An 11,133-nucleotide genomic window follows, 5' to 3' on the forward strand; every position below is an offset into this window, starting at 1 on the left:
TATTCACCAGCAGTCATCTCCCATTGGTTATGGGCTTCTCCAGGGGATATTAACTTCACACTTCACGTTTACTTAGGAGCAAGCCCTGCCAGCCCCAGATGTGCAATGATACCTACTGGGCCCCACCTGTCGAGGTGAAGCAGTGATGGCCAGAGCAAAGGAGAGATAAAAGACAGAAAAGATGTTCCGTAGGCCCCTACTCATCCACATGTACACAATTCCTCTCTGAGTTCCCCTCGTACTATTCTCCGTCCTGTTGGCTGCTCCTTGAACTCATCAGGCACAACTTCTGCCTTGAGCTCTTTGCATCAGCTGTTCCTCTTGTGTGAAATGCTGTTCCCCCAGACATATCACTTTCCTCTAGTCTTTGCTCAGACTGTACCTTTTCAAAAGGGCAGAAACTGATCATGCTTATTAACATCACAACATAACCTTCCCCCTTTCCCGCACCTCACACTCTCAATCCCCAACAAACTCAATCCTCAAACCTTTCTCTATTTATTTTCTTCTTTCTTTATTACCTTTCAACATACCATATCACTTATTTATTATGTTTATCACTTATAACTTGTCCTCTCCCATCCACAGTCTACAAAATCAAAGCTCCTCTGGGATTTTTAAAAATATATTTACTGATGAACATATTTCAAGTACTATTTGGACCGATTTCAGTCCTTTTCTTCCATATTATGTTTTGATTTGGCAAAAAGGTGAAACTAAGTATAATTATCGAGGTTCAAAAAATTGAAATCAAGGAACCAAAGGGCTTACCTTTTTTTTGTAGTTAATGATTAGAGGTCAATGCTTTTAGAGGAGGGTAATTAAAATGTTCCAGATTAGCAAATGCCAGTGCTTGAATTTAAAGCAATTTGTCCTTTTATTAACCTTCTAGGGGCACGAAGTGCTGGTCTTTCGTAGTTTAAATAGTTTTTTCCTTATTATAAGCCATAGGTCAATATGTTCTCTTGATGATTATTTAATGTTAAAAAGGCCAAATAACTATAGTCAGTTACTAATTGAACTCCTTGTTCTACTCTTTTAGCCCCTTCTCACTACTGCACTTGGCTAGTCTTAAAATAAATAAATATGTAAATGCCTAATAACTAACTGACAAGGGTTATGATGGGGTTGTGTCAGAATAAATCCATCATAAATTGAAATTTTCATAAGTCAAAAATGCATTTAATACATCTAAGCTACCATACATCATAGCTTAGCTTAGCCTAGCTTACCTTAAGTATGCTCAGAACACTTACGTTAGCCTATAGTTGGAGAAAATCATCTAACACAGAGCCTACTTTACAGTAAAGTGTAGAGTATCTTATGCGATTTCTTAAACACTCTACTGAGAGTGAAAAACAGAATGGTTGTATGAATGCTTAAAGTAATGTAAATTAAGAAATCATCAGTCAGGGATCATCTGTAATTTAGAAATTCCTAATTGTATTCAATTGATTAAAAAGCTAATTAGCCACTTTTTGAGAAAACTTATTCTCATGTTTTTGTTTTCTCGGATAAGCTTAATGTATTGGCTACATTGATGACTACATTATAAAAACAGAGGCAACACAGTTCTTGAGATGACAGTCAACATTTTTAAAAATTGTCAAATAAAGTAATTAAGCATCAGAAGAAGAAAAAATCTGGAGATGTCAGAGCTGTTTCATGTTATTGTCCTAAGGTAGAGCAGTACATAAAATGTAGTCTGTAGGCCGGTGCCAGATTTGTTTGTCACTAGGCCATGACAAGATATATAAAGAAACTAATAATATGCATTGTAAAATCTTACAACAATCCTTTAAATTGCAATGACATCCAACTACATTATCATTGCACTTATCTAGTTGAGCAGGGTATAGAATAGTTTAGGCGCTGGCAAACTCATCTGGTGAGTTTCATATTGCACCACCAGTATAGTTATACTAGTCATGCACATGAGGACACGTATAGACCAGTAGAACACACACTCTAGAAAACACAAGTAAATAAAATTGGTCCCTCATCCCACATAATTTGAAAACTCTGCTCCAGAGGTCTTATGATTCTCCAGTTCTATGTTTAAATTTGTCATGGGAAAAAAAAGTTCTTAGATAAAATTTGAAGTTAAGACTGTCTTTGTATTCTTCATTGTCCTCTAAGCTAGGTCACTGTCCCATTTCTTCTGAGTTCAGGTCTTTGGTACTATACCATGGGCAATAGCTCTTCACATGGCAAAGACTATGAAAAAATACTTATCTCTAAGAAACTCCCTAAATATGTTATTATAACTGTTTACTCTTAACGTCTACCAGGATTTTACAAAGAAAAGAAAAAGGAATGTTTTCTTTAACATCATGTACTACCATGTATCTCCAATATTAGCAATGACTTGCAGCCTCTGGGCCACTGGCTGTTGTAGAACCTCAAAATTTATGTTCACCTACTGGAGGCTTTAATGAGTAAAGTAGAAAATGGGCAAGGTGATATCCCCTGATAATCAAAGCTACTTGTATGCCTCAGCCGTCAAGGAGGTCTGCATGATTTAAAGATCATTGTTCTTTTTTTTTTTAATATGTTAAAAAAAAAAAGAAACAAATAAAACAACCCAAGTTCATTAATCTTGCAGACAACATCTCAGGGTTAAGCTAACCAATTATCAGTAACCAACCTCTACCAAAATTACTATGTGCAATCAAGCAGTTTTACATGAAAGAAAAGGACAAAGAGAAAAAGAAAATAGAACAAACATTTTATGATTTTTATAATATAGGCTCAGTTACATGGTAACAAATCCAAATTCTTCATGAAGCCAACAGGTGTCAGAAAAATATCCAAAATTTAGAAATAGGCAAAAGAGATTATTGGAAATTTGTTCTGAACACATTTGAATTTGACCCTCTGTTAACTGCCTAATTTTTTATATTTTAGTTTTTGTAGGTATATAGTAGGTGTATATATTTATGAAGTATATGGGATATTTTGAAACAGGCATACAATGTATTTTAATCACATCAGGGTAAATAAGGTATTCCTCACCTCATGCATTTATCCTTTATGTTACAAACAATTCAATTATACTATTTTAGGTATTTGAACATGTACAATTAATTTATTATTTAAGATTGTCACCTTGTTGTGTTATCAAATAACAGATCTTATTCATTCTAACTATATCTTTGTGTACATTAACCACCCCCACTTCTCCTCCCCACCTGCCCATTACCCTTGCCAGCATCTGGTAACCATCATTCTACTCTCTATCTCAATGAGTTCAATCTTTTAATTGTTCACTCCCACGAATAAGTGGAAACACTCAAAGTTTGTCTTTCTGTGCCTGGCTTGCATATGTCATGTAACATAATGACCTCCTGTTCCATACATATTGTTGCAAATGACAGGATCTCATTCTTTTTTATGGCTGAATGACACTCCATTGTGTATACGTACCACATTTATTTAAAAAAAAAAGATTCATCTGTTCATGGACACTTGGGTTGCTTCCAAATGCAAGTATTGTGAACAGTGCTACAAGAAGCATGAGAGTGCACGTATCTCTCCCATATACTGATTTCCTTTCTTTTGGGTATAGACCCAGCAATAGATATGGTAGCTCTATTTTTAGTTTTGAGCAACCTCCCTAGCATTCTCCATAGTGGTTGTACTAATTTATATTTCCACCAACAGTGTACAAGTGTTCCCTTTTCTTCACGTCCTCGCCAGCATTTATTATTGCCTGTCTTTTGAATAAAAGTCATTTTAACTGGGGTGAGATGATCTCTCCTTGTAGTTTTGATTTATGTTTCTCTAAGGATCAGTGATATCATGCACCTTTTCATTTACCTGTTTGCTGTTTATGTCTTCTTTTGAGAAATGTCTAGTCAGGTCTTTTGCCCATTTTTAAATTGGATTATTAGGTTTTTTTTCCTATAGAGTTGTTTGAGCTCCTTATATATTCTGGTTATTAATCTGTCATCAGATTAGTAGTTTGCAAATATTTTCTCCCATTCCATGAGTTGCTTTAATACTCCTATTCCTTATTGATTGCTTCTTTTGCTGTACAAGAAGTTTTTAACTTGCTGTGATCCTATTTGTCCAATTTTTTCTTTGGTTGCCTGTGCCTATGAGATTTTACTCAAGTAATCTTTGCCCAGTCCAATGACCTGAAGTGTTTCCCTAATGTTTTCTTGTAGTAGTTTCATAGTTTGAGGTCTTAGATTTCAGTCTTTGATACATTTTGATTAGATTTTTGTATATGACAAGAGACAGGAGTCTAGTTTCATTCTTCCGCTTATGGATATCCAGTTTTCCCAGCACCATTCTATTTAAGAAACTGTCCTTTCCCTATTCTGTGTCATTGGTTCCTTTGTCAAAAATGAGCTCACTGTAGATGTATGGATTTGTCTCTGGGCTCTCTATTCTGTTTCTTTTCTGCCTGTGTCTGTTTTTAATGCCAGTACCATGTTGTTTTTGTTACTATAGCTCTGTAGTATAACTTGAAGTCAGGTAATGTGATTCCTCCAGTTTTGTTCTTTTTGCTCTGGATAGCTTTTGCTATTCTGGGTCTTTTGTGGTTCCATATAAGCTTTAGGATTATTTTTTGTATTTCTGTGAAGAATGTCATTGGTATTTTGATAAGAATTGCATTGACTCTGTAGATTGCTTTGGATAGTATGGGCATTTTATGGATTCTTCCAATCCATAAATATGGAATCCACTAATACAAAATCTTTTTTAACTTATGGTTGCCTTCTTCAGTTTCTTGCATCAATATTTTATAGTGTCCATTAGAGAGATCTTTCACTTCTTTGGTTAAGTTTATTCCTAGGTATTTTATCTTATTTGTTGCTATTGTAAGCGGGATTATGTTTTAATTTCTTTTTCAGATTATTCACTGTTGGCATATAGAAGTGCTACTGATTTGTGTAGGTTGATTTTGTATCCTGCAACTTTATTGAATTTGTTTATTAGTACTAATAGTTTTTTGGTGAGTCTTTAGTTTTTTTCAAATAAAAGATTATATAATATGCAAACAAGGATAATTTTATTTCTTCCTTTCCAATTTGGATGCCTTTATGTTTTTCTTTTGTCTGATTGCTCCAGCTATGACTTCCAGTATTATGTTGAATAACAATGATAAAAGTGTTCATCTCTGTTTCCCCATTTAGTATGACAGTAGCTGTGGGTCTGTCATATGTAGCTTATTATGTTGAAGCACATTTCTTCTATACCTAGTTTTTTAAGGGCTTTTATCATGAAGGGATGTTGAATTTTTTCAAATGTTTTTCCACATCAATTGAAGTTATCATATAGTTTTGGTCCTTTGTTGATATAATGTATCACATTGATTAATTTGTGTATGTTGAACCATCCTTTCATCCTTCAGATAAATCCCACTTCGTCATGATGAATGATCTTTTTAATTTGCTGCTGAATTTAGTTTGCTAGTATTTTGTGGAGGATTTTTGCATCAATGTTAATCAAGGATGAAAACCTGTAGTTTTTTTTTTTAATGTGTCTTTGTCCGGTTTTGATGTCATGGTAATACTTGCCTCATAGAATAAGTTAAGAAGTATTCCCTCTTCCTCTATTTTTTCAGAATATCCTGAGTAGGATTGGTAATAGTTCTTCTTTAAATGTTTAGTGAAACTCCGCAATAAAGTCATAGGGTCCTGGGCTTTTATTTGCTGGGAGAATTTTTATTATGGCTTTGATCTCATTACTTGTTATTTCTCTGTTCAGGTTTTGGATTTCTTCATGGTTCCATCTTCATAGGTTATATGTGTCCAAGAATTTATTCATTTCTCCCAAGTTTTCCAACGTTTGACATATAGTTGCTCCTAGTGGCTTCTCATGATCCTTTGAACTTTTGTAGTATCTATTGTCATGTCTCCATTTTAATCTCTAAATTTATTTATTATAGTCTTATCTCTTTTTTTCTTAGTTGGCTAAAGGTTTGTCCATCTTGCTAGGCTTTTAAAAAAAGAACTTTTCATTTTTTTGGTCTTTTGTATTGCTTTCTTCATTTCAGTATCATTTGTTTCTGCTCTGCTCTTTATTATTACTTTTCTTCTACTAATTTTGAGTTCGGTTTATTCTTGCCTTTCTAGTTCTTTAAGATGGATCATTAAATTATTTATTTGATGTTTTTCTTCTTTTTTGATGCAGGTGCTTATAGCTCTATACTTTCCTCTTAGTATGGCTTTTACTGCATCCCATAGGTTTTGGTATGTCATGTTTCTCTTATCATTTGTCTCAAGAAATTTTACAGTTTCCTTATAACTTCTTCATTGACCCACTGGTCATTCTGAAGCATGTAGTTTAATTTCCATATATCTGTATACTTAACAAAATTACTCCTGTTATTGACTCCTGCTTTTATTCCATTGTTGTCAGAGAAGACACTTCATATTATTATTTTTTTGGAACGCATTAAGACTTGTTTTGTTGTCTAACATACGGTCTTTCTTTGAGAATGAGCCATGTGCTGAGGAGAAGAATACTGTGTATTCTGCAGCCATTGGATGAATTACATCTATTAGGTTCATTTGGTCTATAGCACAGAGCAAGTCCAATGTTTCTTTGTTGATTTTCTGTCAGAAGCTCTGTCAAATGCTGAAAGTGGGGTGTGGAAGTCTCATTATTATTTTATTGGGGTCTGTCTCTCTCTTTAACTCTTTAGTATTTCCTTTATATATCTGTATGCCCCAGTGTTGGGTGTATATATATTTAAAATTGTGTTGCTTTTTCTGAATTGAATCCTTTATCATTATATAATAACCTTCCTTGGCTTTCTCTATTCTTTTGTCTTGAAATTTATTTTTTTCTGTTATAAGTATAGCTACTCCTGCTCTTTTTTGGTTTCCCATTTGCATGGAATATCTTTTACCATCCCTTTATTTTCAGTCCATGTGTGTCTTTATAGGTGAAGTGTTTTTCTCACAGGCAACAGATCATAGGGTCTTGTTTTTTTTTTCTACCCATTCATCCACTCTATGTCTTTCATTTGAAGAATTTAGTCCACTTACATTTAATGTTATTGTTGATAGGTAAGGACTCATCCCTTACTCCTGCCATTTTGTTGTTTGTTTTTTGATTGTTCTGTGGTCTTCCTTTCCTTCTTTTCTTCCTTCCTGTCTTCCTTTTAGAGAATTAAATTTTTTTCTGGTGATATGTTTTAATTTTTTGCTTTTTGGTTTTTCTGTATCCATTGTATGTTTTTAGATTTGAGGTTACCATAAGTATTGCAGATAATATCTTATAGCCCATTATTTCAAACTGATGACAACTTAATACTGATTGCATAAACAAACAACTAACAAGCAAAAAGAAAACTAATATAAAATTGACACTTTAACATATCTCCCTGCATTTTAACTTTTTGTTGTTTCTATTTATGTCTTTTTGTACTGTCTGTGTCTTGAGAAGTTGTTGTAGTTATTAGTTTTGCTTAGTTCATCTTTTTGTCTTTCTACTTAAGAGATGAGTAGTTTTTATAACATAATTATAGATGAGAATAGTCTGTGTTTTTCTGTGTGCTTACTATTACCAGGAAATTTTTAACCTTCAGATGATTTCTTATTGCTCATTAACATCCTTTTCTTTGATATTGAAGAACTCCATTTAGCATTTCTTGTAGGACTGGTATTGATGAAATCCTTCAGCTTTTGTTTGTGTGGGAAAATATTTATCCTTCATGTTTGAAGGGTATTTACACTGGATATACTATTCTCGGATAAAAGTTCTTTTTCCTCCAACACTTTAAATATGTGATGCCACTCTCTCTTTTCCTGTAAGAATTTTACCAAAAAGTCTGTGCCAGGAATATTGGAACTCGATTTTATGTTGTTTCTTTTCTCCTGCTGCTTTTAGGATTCTTTCTTTATCCTTGACCTTTGGAAGTTTGATTATTAAATGTGATGAGATAGTCTTCTTTGAGTTAAATCTGCTTGGGGTTCTATAAGCTTCTTGAACTTGATATTGATAACTTTCTCTAGGTTTAGGAAGTTCTGTTATTATCTCTTTGAATAAACTTTCCAGCCTTATCTCTTTCTCTCTACCTCCTTTTTAAGGCCAGTAACTCTTAGATTTGCTCTTTTGTGGCTTGTGTGTGTGTGTATGTGTGTGCAGAGCTAGCTGAGGTTTTATTTTGGGGAAAAAATTGTTTTGTAGCTGGAGTCATGGGCAACGGGGGTGCCATAGGCAGTAAGGTGCCCCTGCAGGTGGGCTGAAGGCTAGGGCTGAACCTCAGGTGGGTCTTGCATTCCCGTGCACAGCTGCCTCCCCCATGGGCTCTGGGACAGCCGCAGGATGGGTAGCCTGGGAGGGGCTGCCATGGCTGTTCACTTGGGCAGGACATCAGAGGACTTGGACACCAGCTTCCCATTCTGGGTCTTGATCCTCTTCACAACCATGGCCCTGACGGAGCTGGTGCAACTGAAGGAGGTGGAGCCTGTGCCAGAGCCAAAGCTGGAGCCCAGGCCATAGCTGAGGCTGGGGCTTGTGAGGTCCCCATAGGCTGAGCTCAGCCCACCTGCATAGCCACCTGTGGTCTTCATATGGATACTCATGTTCTGCATGTTCTGCATCCCCAACTCCAGCCAGCTCTCCATGCCCTCCAGCAGCTTCCTGTAGGTGGCAATCTCAATGTCCAGAGCCAGCTGGATTTCATCAGCTCCTGGCACTCATGCAGCTGCTGCACCATGTCCTGCTCGGCCCACTGCAGGGTGGGCCCCAGCTCATACAGCTTGATGTTGGCATTCTTAACAGCCAGCTCCCCATGCTGCTCAGCATCTGTGATGGCGGCCTCCAGGGAAGCCCTCTGGCCTTTGAGGCCCTCTATCTCAGCCTGGAGCCAGCTGATGTTCCAGTTCATCTCAGAGATCTCCATCTTTGTATGACACAGGTCATCCCCGTGCTTCCCAGCAAGCATCTGCAGCTCCTCATATTTGATCTGGTACATGCTCTCAGCCTTGGCCTGGCTGCATTGGTGATCTCTTCATACTGGGCCTTGACCTTGGCAATGATACTGTCCATGTCCAGGGAGCATCTGTTGTCCATGGACAGAACCACAGATGTGTCCAAGATCTGGGACAGCTCCCGGATCTCCTCTTCATACAGCTGCCTGAGGAAGTTGATCTCGTCAGTCAGCCCTTCCAGGCAAGACTCCAGCTGTACCTTGTTCATGTAAGCGTCATCTACAACCTCCTTGATGAGGACAAATTCATTCTCCATCTCTGTATGCTTATTGATCTTATCCTTATATTTGTTCTTGAAGCCCTCCACTAGCCCCTGCATGCTGCCAGGCTCTTCCTCCAGCTTCAGCTTCTCCTGACCCAGAGTCTCCAGCTGCTGCTGAAGGTTGTTGATGTAGCTCTCTAACGTGCTGTCCATGTTACTCAGAGTCATCTTCTGCTGCTGCAGAAGGCTCCACTTGGTCTCCAGCATCTTGTTCTGCTGCTCCAGCAAGCATACCTTGTCAATGAAGGAGGCAAACTTGTTGTTGAGGGTCTTGATCTGCTCCTTCTCCTGGGTGCGCATGGCCTGGATGTTGGGGTCCACCTGCAGGTTAAGGGGGCTCAGCAGGCTCTGGTTGACTGTGACAGCTGTGATGCCTCCCATACTGCTGGCCCCATTACAGCCTCTGCCCAGGCCACCCCGGAAGCTGCTGCTGCCCACTTGGGAGAAGCTTGAGAAGCTGATGTGGACCTCGGGCCCACCTGTGTAGGAGTTGCTGCTGAAGGCCCGGGGCCAGAGGTGAACACCTTGTAGAACTTCTGGGTCACCCTGATGGACATGGTGGAGGCAGGAGTGGAGGCAGGTGGCCTCAACCCAGTGGAGATACAAGGAGGAATGGAGAAGCTGCTTCTCACGGCTGTTTTCTAGATCTTGTAGTAATGTTTCATTGTTTTTTATTCTTTTTTCTTTTATCTCCTCTGACCGTATTTTCAAATAGCCTGTCTTCAAGCTCATTAGTTCTTTCTTCTGCTCTATCAATCCTGCTATTAAGAGACTCTGACGAATTCTTAGGTACATCAATTGCATCTATTAACTCCAGAATTTCTGGTTGATTCTTTTTTATTATCTCAGTTTCTTTGTTAAATTTATCCGATAGGATTCTGAATTCCTTCTCTGTGTTATCTTGAACATATTTGAGTTTCTTCAAAACACCTATTTTGAATTCCCTGTCTAAAAGGTCACATATCCCTGTCTCTCTAGGATTGGTCCTTGGTGCCTTATTTAGTTTGGTAACGTTATGTTTTCTTGATGATCTTGTTGCTTGTAGATGTTCATCAATGTCTGGGCATTGACACATTAGGTATTTATTGTAGCCTTTGCAGCCTGGGCTTGTTTGTACCCATCCATCTTGGGAAGGCTTTCCAGATATTTGAAAGGACTTGGTGTCGAATCTAAGTTTTTGCTCACTGCAGCCATATCTGCATGAGAAGCTACCTGAAGCCCAGTAATATTGTGGTTCTTTCAGACTCATAGATGTACCATATTGGTGGTCTTGGGTAAGGTCTGGAAGAATTCTCTGGATTACCAGACAGACTCTTGTTATCTTCCCTTACTTTCTCCCTAACAAATGGAGCCTCTCTCTCTCTCTTTCTTTCTCTCTCTGCCTCTGTGCTGAGCTGCTTGCTGCTGGGTCAGATGTGACATAAACACCTCTGTGACCACCATCACTGGGACTGTGCGGCATCAAACCTGAAGCCAGACCATTAATGTGTCTTCCCCCAAACCCACTGTAACCACTACCTGGCTACTGCTTATATTTTTTCAATACCTTAGGGCTCTGCAATCAGCAGATGGGAAGGATATCCAGGCTTTTGTCCTTCCCTTTGGGGGAAGCAAGGTCCCCCAGACCCAAGGAAGGTCCAGAGATGTTGTCCAGGAGCCAGGGCCTGGTGTCAGAAACCTTACAGATCTACCTGCAACAGCTAAGCTGGCACTGAAACCACCAGACAAAGTTCTTCCCACTATTCCTTCCCCTTTCCCCAGGGAAAGGGGTCTCTCCCCATATACAGCCCCACCACAGGCCCACAGGGACTTTTGCCAGAGTACCACTGATGTTCACTTAAAGCCCGGGGGCTCCGCAGTTGGCTTTTGGTGAATATTTTCAGGCCTGGGACCCCCCTTCAGGACAGTAGGCTTCCC

The 11,133-nt window shown here is 38.4% G+C and overlaps 1 pseudogene; it reads right to left on the reverse strand.

The window, feature by feature from the left end:
* Positions 1–8,318: 8,318 nt before the first annotated feature.
* On the reverse strand, positions 8,319–9,794 carry LOC116466359 (keratin, type II cytoskeletal 8-like; annotated as a pseudogene).
* Between the last annotated feature and the right edge of the window lie 1,339 nt (positions 9,795–11,133).

Source organism: Hylobates moloch, unplaced genomic scaffold, assembly GCF_009828535.3.
Source record: "Hylobates moloch isolate HMO894 unplaced genomic scaffold, HMol_V3 SCAFFOLD_4, whole genome shotgun sequence".
NCBI lineage: Eukaryota > Metazoa > Chordata > Mammalia > Primates > Hylobatidae > Hylobates > Hylobates moloch.